This window comes from Equus przewalskii, chromosome 4, assembly GCF_037783145.1.
Source record: "Equus przewalskii isolate Varuska chromosome 4, EquPr2, whole genome shotgun sequence".
NCBI lineage: Eukaryota > Metazoa > Chordata > Mammalia > Perissodactyla > Equidae > Equus > Equus przewalskii.
The window spans coordinates 90,764,101-90,776,233 of NC_091834.1; the positions used below are offsets into that span (position 1 = coordinate 90,764,101).

At 38.3% G+C, this 12,133-nt stretch overlaps 1 protein-coding gene across 2 annotated transcripts in view; it reads right to left on the reverse strand.

Moving 5' to 3' along the window:
• PTN (pleiotrophin) overlaps positions 1–5,811 on the reverse strand; it is a 101,604-nt gene extending 95,793 nt beyond the window's left edge. The window contains exon 1 of one of the 2 annotated variants that reach the window (XM_008526533.2): positions 5,323–5,811. The gene's annotated coding sequence lies outside the window, so the exon portion shown is untranslated. The remainder of the gene's footprint in view (positions 1–5,322) is intronic. The other variant, XM_008526535.2, reaches the window with a different exon arrangement.
• Between the last annotated feature and the right edge of the window lie 6,322 nt (positions 5,812–12,133).

Below are 12,133 nucleotides of genomic sequence, written 5' to 3' on the forward strand. Positions count from 1 at the left end.
CAAAGATGCTTTTGAAATAAATATTATTACCTTCTCCATTTAGCCTTTTGTGAGTTACACTTTCCTTTTTCTCATAAAAATGTTTTTTATCCCTTTGTCGCTGGAACTGCTTAGGACAAAAAACCTTGTATGCACATATCTTACTCTAACTTGTGTTGTAGTAACTTGTGTTTTAATCTTATTATTAGCATATACATTGAGTAGACCATAAGCTGCTTGAAGGCATAGTTATTTTTTCATGTCCCCATCACACTCCCTGACATGTAATAGGGCAGTCAATATCTGTAGACGTGTGTTAGGGACAAGAATAAAATAATAAGAAATCCTTTACTTCAATCCACTTCCCCAACAGGATTACACTCAAATCATTCCCATCCCTATTCATTCAAAAACCACTTTAAAATGTGAGACTAAAGCTCAGTAGAGAATGGAGAAATTTGAGAGTTTTCTCAATGAAAATTGGAGTAGAAACACAAAGAGGAGTCATGATCAATATGAAAGCATTTGGAGAGAGGATGATGAAGAGAGAGGAGAAGAGAGAGAATTGAAATATTTGGAAAGGAATGTCCACATTTTGAAGGTGACGGTGAAAAAGGAAAAATAAAAAAACAACAGATGAGAGGAGTGGCCAAAGAAGTTGGAAAAAAACTAAGATAATAATATGTCAAGGAGGTTACAGTAAAAGATAAGAAGGTGATGTTAGCAGGCAAAGCTGCTGCATGGTTAAAAAAAAAAAAGGAAGAAACGCAAAAAGCCATTGATTTGATGAAATGAACTGTGACTTTTTAAGTGTTTCTTCCAGAGATGGGTGAGGGTATAATGGATTTTTCATTGTTTGAGATCTCTTTTAATTGAATTTCTAATAAAAGATTTCACAGGTTAGCACCATTTGCCATTCACAAAGTGTTTGGAATTTTAAAATCGTGAGCCCTAGAGAAAAGAACCTTCTGTGTTGTATTTAAATATACTACATTGTCCAGCAAAGAATTATGCATCCTGCACATATATAACAAATACTGTTTATTACTGTTAAATTGACTTGCCATAGTAGCAAGAAACATTGTATTGTTGAGGTGGTACCTAGGAAGGCATGATGGAGATAAATAATCCTGGCTCCATCCTTTCATCGAAGTTGAGAATCTGAGAGGAGAATGAAGCCAACGTTTATTGTAGTGATGAAAGGGTAAGCTGATCCTCACCACAGACTGAGTCAAAAAGGAAAAAAATCTAGTGGAGTCGATAGAGAGTACATTGGCCCTGAAAACAAATTTGGGTTAACCAGGTCAGAAAAATGTCAAAATTCTGGGTAGCAAGGTCAAACCTTCCATGGATTCCAAGAAATGGGCAACCATTCCTGATACACATGTACATAAATGGATATATGATGTCATAGATGTGGGGATGAAATTGGGCAAGACATCCTGGGACTTCTTGGATGAGAAATGATGGCAACCAGATCAATAAAAGGAAGAAATGAGAGCCAGAGAAGGGGGAACAAGTGAGTGTAAAATTTGGAAGTAGAAACAAAAGGTTAGAAATACAGCATGCTATTTGTGTTTTTAAATGATGCTTTGGGTTTTACTAAGCACAATTCCTAGAATCAAGAGCCTAAGTATCAGTTACTATGACTCACTTCTTTCAAGATTAATATACAGCAAGAGATTTCTTTTTTTATGAGTATTATGTTTAAGAATGTAGAATTCTGCTTTTAGGAGACTCACTATGATTATCTTTTTTAATTTAAAATAAAATTTTATCTAAACCTACTGCGAAGAAATGTCTCCAAAATAAAGCCCAGTAGAAGAAATTAAATTTTATTTCTCAAAATACCTCAGGTATGAAATATCCACTGTGTTCCTTGCCTACCCTAAAGAAATAAGGATTTGTGGTGAATGTGATCTACATAATTGAATACAAATATTACCATAATGATAATACCCTCTGATAATGTTACATTATAGCTACCCTTTTAAACCACAGAAATTTTAACTTCTTGTTTACCAAACACTAAAATAGGGAGGAACAAAAGGCTTCTTATATTGGACAATCTAGAAAGATTATATGTATGACACCATGAAAACTATGCCATATAAATGACTGGCATGAAGTGCATGGAAAAATGGCCCAGTGAATGGAAACTTGAATTGGCCACAAACAGCAAGAACGGAGAACAACTTTCCAAAGTGAGGCCATGACCCAAATTTCACTCAAGCCAATTGACTCTGGATGAAAAAAAGCAGACTCAGCTCATAAAAACAAGGTCCATATCTGAATGTTATTTTACCCCAGGGCAATGACACGGCCTTGTGCCACGTGGAGACAAAAATTCTTCTGATTATCCATTAGAACAGCAGCCAGAGGAGACAACATTCCCTTGTAGAGAAGCCCCACTGAGCATCCAAGCAACGGAACAAGGGCAGTGGGAGAGCACTCCCTCAGCCTCAGCCAGATGCTCTAGAGGAAACCACACCTGCATCTGGGCTGAGGCTGAGGTGCACCCAGGTGTAGGTAGAACACGTTTGTTCCCTGATCATCCTGGGTGGTCTCAATTTGGACATTACCTTTAGGAAGGAAGTCAAGGACAACTCGCCTCATCACTGTGCCACCATATTAAAAAGCCTAAGTCTTAGGAGAACTGGAATTTGTATTCTGAATTCTGACTTCTGGCCCTCCATCTATCGTTAACTTACTACACCATTTTGAACAAGCCAACTAAACTCACTCTCTTGAGAAAATTTTGAATAGCAATAAAAACACCACATGGCAAATAGGAATACGATCAGAATTCACGTGAGACTGTATTTAAATGAGAAAGCAAGAGTAACTTCAAAGGGAAAACAAAACACTTAAACTTAAAATATTTAATTTCTAAGATTGATTTTATTGATAAAAGTGATTAAACTATTTGGGGACCTTATTTCTCTCAGGTTATTTTTTTTTAAATTTTTTTGAGGAAGATTAGCCTTGAGCTAACTACTGCCAATCCTCCTCTGTTTGCTGAGGAAGACTGGCCCTGAGCTAACATCCGTGCCCATCTTCCTTTACTTTCTACATGGGATGCCTACCCCAGCATGGCTTGCCAACCGGTGCCTTGTCCACACCTGGGATCCGAACTGGCGAACCCTGGGCCGCCGAGAAGCAGAACGTGCCAATTTAACTGCTGTGCCACCGGGCTGGCCCCTCTCAGGTTATTTTTAATGATTAGGTTTTGTGAAAATTTAAACCAGGCCATTGGCTTTATTGGAGTAAAAAAAAATGCCCACTAAAAAAAAAAAATGTGGGCTCTGCCACATATTGCTAAAAGTAAAGGCCAAAAAAAGGTAGTTGGAAACTTTGAACAAATTATTCCAAATATCATGGAAACCTCAGAATTACATATTATTATATAAGATTACATAACATATATAACCTGTATGATACTATACCTGCTTTAAATATATATTATTCTCATTCGGTATAATACCTCACTTAAAAGTCAGGTAATAAAAGGTTATATATTAACAGTAGTTTCATTTCTCTTGCAGCTCTAGCTTTGAAAAGATAATGCAATTGTATCCGCAAGGAAACAGCTGGAATACAGCACCTCCTGTGGTTTTGCAAGGCGTCAGGTAGACATTCCTTGCAGAGGCCTTTCACTAGATGAGGAGAAAAATGTCCTAATGGGGGACAGTAGGAGAAGAAAGATCACCTTCTCAAGATTTAAAGGACAATTAGACAACTCCAAGCATAAAAGTTTCTTAAAGCACAGAATAATGGCATTGGGGCTTTTTTCAAAAAATAAAATAATAAAAAATCTCATCCTCTGGTTTAAATGAGAAAGTACAAATATCGCCACTCTGAAATAATTCATGTCCCAAAGGGGAGAAAAACAATACTATCCACTCTGATTTTCTTTGAATGTAACTGGACTATAAATGCTTTTTTTAACATTTGGTCTTTAAAGTATATAATTTACTTAAAAAGGAGCATAATAAAGATGGAAAATACAAGATTTATTTCCTACGCTTTTGTTTCACTCCCATTACCTTGTAATATTTCTACATATTAATTCATCCCCAGATGATCAAGGGGCTAAAATGGGCTCCACTGTTTCATCAGTTCCACATTCGCCTAAGATCATGAAATTGCTTCATTCTGTTATTAGTTCAAAAGCTCTTCTTGCTAGTTCCTGAATCTCCTCCCAGGCCCTTCCCTCCAACACACACCAACACACATACACACACACACACCACCTTTCTCAACCTGCTAAAGCAAAACGCCTTCTAAGATGAAAGATGCTAAAAGACTGGAACTTTGTCCCCCACTTTTTCCATTCTCCCCTCTCATCACCACCCCTCCCCCCACACGCCAATCCTATTTTTTCAACGTATCCCCAAACTTACAAAGCAGCTGTTAACAGAGAGAAGAGTGGGCTAACAACAGAGTGCACATAAACTCGGTGTGTGTTCTTGCGTTTGTGTGTGAGTGTGTGTGTGTGTTGTGTTAAGGAGAAAGGGGGGTGTGTGTGGTAAAGAGAGAGGAAGTTGTATGTTCTGTGTATCAAATAGGGAAGGGAGTTGAATACATTCCTCCATTTAAAAATATTTGGTTAACTTAGAAACATCAACTGAGAAACTAAGTATCTGGCAAATTAGTAATAAATATACACTAGCTTTACGTGGGCAAAATAAAAAGTTCAAGTGTCTGTGTACAGGGCAGTTATTAAAGTCAGCATTCACATGAGAGATGGCGTGTTAGTGTGCCTTTTAAACTTTGGATTTGATCATTTCTAGAATAGGCAGCACAAGCAGTGCTAGATGCTCCATGAGAGATGCTCAATGTCAGCTGGTACTGGGAGAAACAAGCCCCCACATCATACCTAGAAATGCCAGCTAAGAGTCGTCATCTGGCAAGCCCTGGGGCAACGGGAGAAGCCGAGAAAGGGTAGGAAATGAGCCCTGCTTGCTCAGGCTGCCTTACTTTCTCTTCTCTACCCAGCCACAGACACACCTACTAAAGAGGTTTCACAGTGAGCAAAGCCCCTGCATGTTCTCCAGCTGGCAGCAGAAACACTATCCAAATGCATGCGTAACATCACAAAAGCAACTTTCGTTCTGCTCATCTCAGGGCACGCAGACTATCCTCACCTGTCTCCCCCCAAATATGCCTCAGTTTACCTCTGGAGCAAATCTGCCTTGAAAACAGCCCCACCAGCAAAGACACCAAGGCAGCCTCTCTCTCACTCCCGCCACCATCATCTGCTGGCACCCGGAAAAGTGGCAGAAGGTGAAGGGAAACTCGATTGGAGACACCTCGGAGAATCGAGCAGTCCTTTTCACTTACTTTGAGTTGCAAATGTGCTCTGGGCGCTTCGGCTGCCTTTGTTGAAAGGGGCGAGGTGGTCTGTTCCGAGTCCAGGTACCCGAGTCGCTGCTGCTCGTGGCGCGGCGGCTGCTCCCTCCCTCCTAGACGGTGATTCACTGGTCTCTTTCTTTCCCTCTCTCCCCCTTGGATTTTCCTCTGCTCTGCGGCTTCCTTGGCGGGATTTTCGGACTGGAAGGCGGGGAACCTGATCCTGCCTTGGACTCAATCACGCCCTGACAGGGAGGGAACGGAAGGGAAATGGAGACTGGGAGGGATGAGAAGAGCGGGCAGGGAGAGGACGCAGGCAGAGCGAGGGAGGGAGCGCGCCTTTCCGTCGCGAGCTGATTGGGAAGCTTATTAAAAGCACAGTTCTCCAGGGGCAGTCTCTCCCCCTAGGAGCAAGCACACGGATTTGAACCAAGAGGCCAGGAGATGGAACATTGTTTTGGTTTTAGCAGAGACGGCGACACGATATTTCTTTTCCAAACTTTACGCAAGACCTGTTTTTGAGATGGGTGCATACCTCAGTTTATCAAGTAGGACATCTTAAATGGACAATTGAGGGCATTTTAGGTTACAGTTTTGACCCCAGACAATTTTTTTTAAATGACATTAGGTATGAAAAGGAACAGTCTTCAAAACCAGCCTCTTATTCCTCCCCACCCCCAAATTCCTTCCCTCCACGCAGCTCCAGTTCCTTCAGCTGTCAGTGCCATCCCACTTGCAGTCACAAAATGTGCAAAGTACTTTTTTGCGCTTGTCACAAAGAGTGACAGATGTCTGCAAGTTCCCAATTAAATGCCACTTTCTTTTAGGAGGCTCTTTCCTTTTTTGGCTTTCTTGGTGCCTTTAGTGACTTAGTTAGTGACATGCTTTTGGCATCCAAGAATTTAAGGGATTAATCAATGTAGCTCAACCTCTGGGGTTTGTAAAACTCGGAGGGTGGGCTTCATGGCTTTCTGGAATTTCTATTTTGTTCAACTGAGGAAAGATACTAAGGTAATATATCCAGGACTGTTTCAGTAACACATAGATGAATATTTATGATATATATGAGATAAAAGTATTGTGTAAAATGGTTAAGTATGAAACAAGTTTCCCCAAGTATTCTCAAAAAGTAAATTTTGAGATTTCCCCACTCATCATTCTTTCCTGCTCCTCATCTTGCCCCTTTTTCTTCCTTCCAGCGTATCATTTGATGATGGCCACCTCAAATATGGTTGCAAAATTTACTTCCGTTTCCCATAGTTCTGAGGTTACATCCCTTCAGTTCAATTTGATAAATGTCTATCACGTGCCTTATATAAATTTATATATGCTTCGAACCATACCTAAACCTCAAAATTAAAAGCATTGCTTTGTGACAAGTAGTTCTCGGGGACTTGGGGCTCTTATATTGACTGCTACCTGGACAAATGTCCCAGGGAATTGCCAGCTGGGGACAAAGAGGTGTCTCCACAAGTAGAGCTTTTAATCAATCAATCAATTTTTTCAAAAAGAAGGCATCAGAAATTCAAATACACACCTCCAGTGGGAATCCATAACCAAACTCTCCATCCACATGCCACACATCAGCCTTGAATGGAATAAATGAGGAAGGAACCACCTGTCTTCCTTCTACACAGACTTCAAGTTGCCTGTTTTCTGTCTGTGATTCCATTGTCCCAATGATGCAAGCAATGTTTGTATTATTTAATCTGGTTTCACCTGCATAATTTATGGAAGAAGCCACACTACCATTTTATTATTATTATTTTTCCAAGGCCCTTTACCGAAAGAGACTTCTCAACATTCACGATCACTCCATGGGGATAGAGTTTCCAGGTCGTTAAACAAGGGCTTATCCATATTCTATTTCTTCCTAAACTTTATTTTAACATCTACAAATATAGCATGCTGCTACCCATTATTGTGGTGCTTATCTATAAAGTTGATAAAGTAAGCATGAGATCCCTCTGATTTCCACTCCATTACGTGTATCATATCAAAAATATAACCCTTCATTCAAATAGGAATATATGAAAATTATTTACATCAGTGGTTCTCAACCAGGAGCAATTGTGCCTTCCAGGGGACTTCTGACAATGACTGGAGACATTTTTGGTTGCCACAGCTTGGGGGAAGAAGTTGCTACTGGCATCTAGTGGGTAGAAGACAAGGATGCTGCTAAACATCCTACAATGCACAGGACCGCCCCACAACAAAGAATTTTTTGGCCCAAAATGTTAATAGGGCTGAGATTGAGAAACCCTGACTAACATTATTAACCATTGTATTTTAAAAATATAAAGGAAGATTAAAGAGGTTTTTTAAAGAAATAGAACTCTATGAGGTTGGGGTTAGTCATAATTTAATTCAACACCCATTTACACCAAAGTTTAAGTAGAAAATATTTCCTAATGCACTCCAAAATGTTCAACTTCAAATCCAAACTTTGTCCTACGGCATAGTCATGGGTCTGTTGATTCAAGATTTCAAGGCATTTCATTCATTTAGCCAATATGCTTTGAGCACTTAAGCTTTTGAGTGAGTAGAGCTGTGAACAAAACCAGATGAAAATCCCTACTCTCATATAGCATACCTTTTTGTGTAAAAAAAACAAGCAAACAAAATTAATTAATTAATTAATTAAATTTTTTAAAGATGTGATAAGTGCCACAGGAAAAAATAAGACAATGCAGGACGATAGAAGTGCCAATTTGAGGGAGGAAAGGCTCCCTGGGGTGAAATTTCAGTGAAGATTTAGAAGAGTTGAGGGAGCTGGCCAAGTAAACATTTGGGAGAAGAATCTCCAGGCAAAGAGATCAGGAAATGGGAAGATCTGAGCTCTGACCTTGCCAGAGGTGTTACAGGACCAGTAAGGAGGCCACTGTGGTGGGAACTCAGTGACAGGGAGGTGGACATCCAGCCCAGGCAGGTCACAACTGGCCAGATCATGCCTTTGTCTAACATAAGGAATTCTACTCTTACTCTGAATGAGGTGGGGAACCATTAAGAGTGACAAAACCTGACTCTGGTTTAATAGGGTCTCTCTGCTGTGTTGAATGGACCACAAGAGGGAAAGGATGGAAGTCAAGAGCCCAGTTAGAAGGCTACTGCGATCATGCACTGTCCAAACTTCTTCCCCTTGTCCCTGTTTCTTGTGAAGAATAACTCACTCCAAACTTGCCCTTTCACACTCTCTCTGCCCCACAAGCTTCCACCAGCAGTTACTTCAGCTTGCTAATGCTCACCTTCTCTGCCAGTTTCCAGCCTCTCCAGGTGTAATTAACGAGCCCCCTGCGTGAGGGCTACCAGGCTAAAACATAGCTAATGCAAGGTGATTTGAAATCATAGAAATTATAACATGTCCTAAGGGTGTTTCGAAAATGAGGCGGCTGATTTTGCAGCGACAAATACAAAGAGAAGTGTGATCAGCATGAAGTTTAAAAATATGAAGGAACCTGATGAAAAATTTGTCAGCATGTCTCTTGGAATGCCTTCTTGGCAGGATGTTTAGATCCTTGATTACCACTCCAAGTTCTTCAATATCCCTGGAATGCGAAAGGACAATTCATCAAGCTCTCACAGTGTGAGGGAAGGCCCATTAATACATCTCTCTTCTTCCCTCTGAAAGATTTAAGGGAATAAAAATTTTATTTTTTTGATCACTGTGATTAGATTACAAAACTTATGTTTATTTTAGGTAATTTTTGTAATGATTATGCTATTTTTTAATTTAAAAAACAGACAACTCAATTAAAAATAGATTAAATAATTTAAGAATTTATCTCACAAACAACACAGGTTGGTAAGGTCAGTGTTTCAAAGTCTTCAAGGACCTAGGTCTTTCCATCTTTTGACTCTGCATCTTCAATTTGTGAATCAAGGCTCTTTAATATGGTTTCAAGGAACTTCAGGCATATTTGGCTTAAAGAAAAGACCCAAGCCCCGGTGCAGAATGCGACAGCTTCCCTAGTTACATAGCCACACAAACTATGCCAGCAAAAGAAAGAGGTAGAAAGGATTGGGGAAGAAACCAACAATGCCTGCTAAAATTTCTTCGTGAAATTTTATAAACTTGCACTTTATCAATCTCTTATGAATGTAAGTAGTTTGATGTAAGCCCCTCAATCCTATCTTGTCAAGAACTACTAAAACCAAGGTTCTAAATTGGCAAAGCTGGGGAGCATGACTTGCACAGTGGCCTCACTCAGACTCACTCAGAAAATCAGACCTGAAATACTCAAAGAAGTTTCATCTCACATTATAAGAAAACAAAATCTAACAGGCCAATAGCCCTCATGAACATGGATGCAGAAGTTCTTTAACAAACATCACTCAATCAATGCCAGTAATGTATAAAAAATATAATACTGAACATCATATTGGACTTTTATCCCTGGAATGCAAGCTTGGTTTTACATATGAAAATCAAATAATCTAATGCACCATGTTAACAGATGAAGGAGAGGAACAAAAGGCACATATTAATATATATGGGGAAAGCATTTGAAAAAATTCAATACCCCTTCATGATAAAACTTCTCAGCAATTTAAGAATATAAGTGAATCTCCTCCTCATCCTATAAGACACACCTACAGAAAGTCTCCAGCCAATGTGATTCTTCAGAGTGTAAGTGCATGCTTTCCATCTAAAAATAGAAATAAGGAAACAATTACCATTCTTACCATTTTTATTTGATATTGTACTAGAGATATTAGCCAGTAAAATAAAGTCAGAAAAAGAAATAAAAATAAGGCAAGGGAAGAAGTACAGTTGTCTTTATTCTCATATGGCGTGAGTGTGTACATAGAAAATTGTCAGGAATGCACAGAAAATCTTCTAGAACTAATAAGTGTTTTTAGGTGGGTACAAGTTTAAAATCGATTTTATGTCTAAATTCTATCAAAAAATTGGAAAATGAAATATTAAAAAATGTATATTGAAGCATGAAATACTTGTGGGATAAATTTAACGAAATGTGTTGAAGGCTTGAAGAAACACCAAACGTTTCTGATAGAAGCTATAGAACACCTAAAAAATAAGAGAGATTCATTATGTTGATTGATTTGAAAATTTAAGATTGTTAGGATGTAAGTTCTCTCCGTATTTATTTATAGATTCAATGCAATCCAAACCAAATCCCAATATGCTTTTTTATAGAAATTTACAAACTGATACCAAAATTTCTATGGCAATGCAAAGGATCTTGAATAGGCAGAACATTTTTGAAATAAAGAACAAAGGTGGAGGACTCATAGTGCTTGGTATCAAGTTTTACTATAAAGCAAAAATAATCAAGACTATTGTGCTGTACTGGTGTAAAGATAGACTTAGAGATTAATGGAGAACAAAACTACCAATTCATAAATAGACTTACATATACTTCAATGGAGAAAAGATAGTCTTTCCAACAAATGGTCTTGGAAGAACTGGATATCCATATGGAAAGAAATAAACTTTGACACTGTAGAGAAAAATTAACTCAAAATGGATTATTGACTTAAATGTAAACACAAATGCTATGAAATTTCTAGAAAAATAATAGGAGAAAATTTTTGTTACCTTGGAGTCGGGCAAAGATTTCTTAAGCTATGAAAAGCACAAACTGTCGTTAAAACATTGATATACTGGAGTTTTTCAAAATTAAAATTTTGCTCTTTGAAAGCCTTTATTAAAAATAATAATAAGGCAATCTGGCGAATGCAAATAAATATTCTCATGTCTGACTAAGAGAGTGATCCAGGATATTAAAGATTTCATGTAACTCAGTAATCAGAAGTGACAACCCAATAAAAAGTGGTCAAAAGATCTCAACATACACTTCACAGAAGAAAATATGTAAATACCAATAAGCATATGAAAAAATGCTTAGCATCATTTGCCCTGTCAAGGAAATGCAAATTAAAACCCCGGTGAGATACCATTATATAGCTACTAAAGAGCTAAAATTAAAAGATGACAATCCCAAATGTTGGTGGGAATATAAAATACTACAGCCACTTTGGAAAACAGCTTGGTGACTTCTCATAAATTAAACATACATCTATCATATGACCTGGAGTTTTTATTATTGACTTAAGTTAAATAAAAAATATGTATCCCACACAAAAGTTTGTGCATAGAAGTCCATAGCATCTTTATTCATAATAGCCTTGAATTGGAAATCCATCAATTGATGAATGTGTTAATAAAATTTAGTAGATCCATTCAATGAGATATTATTCAGCAATAAAAAAATACACTACTGATACTTGCAACAATATGGATTAACTTCAGAAACATTACACTGAGCAAAATAAACCAGAAACTTAAAGAGCGCATACTGTATGCAATTTTAGAAAAAGCAAATCTAATCTATATTAAAAATATCATCAGTGATTGCCTGTGACTGCAAATTGAGGTTGGGGAGAGCTTGATGGAACCACCAAATATTCTATTGATGTGGTGGTTATGTAGAAATACACATTTGTCAAAAGTCACTAAACTGTGTGCTTCCGTGGCCCAGGGTTCACCTGTTCGGATCCTAGGAGTGGACTTACACACCCCTCATCAAGCCATGCTGTGGTGGCATCCCACACAGAAGAACTAGAAGGACTTACAACTAAGATATGCTACTATGTACTGGGGCTTTGGGGAGGAAAGAAATGAAAAAGAGGACGATTGGCAATAGGTGTTAGCTTAGGGCCAATCTTCCTCACCAAAAAAAGCATACCTTTAAAAAAATATGGAGATTGGATCCATGTGAAAAAGACATGTATGTTGTGAAGTAACAAGTCTTTTACAGATAACCATTTCCTTAAGAAA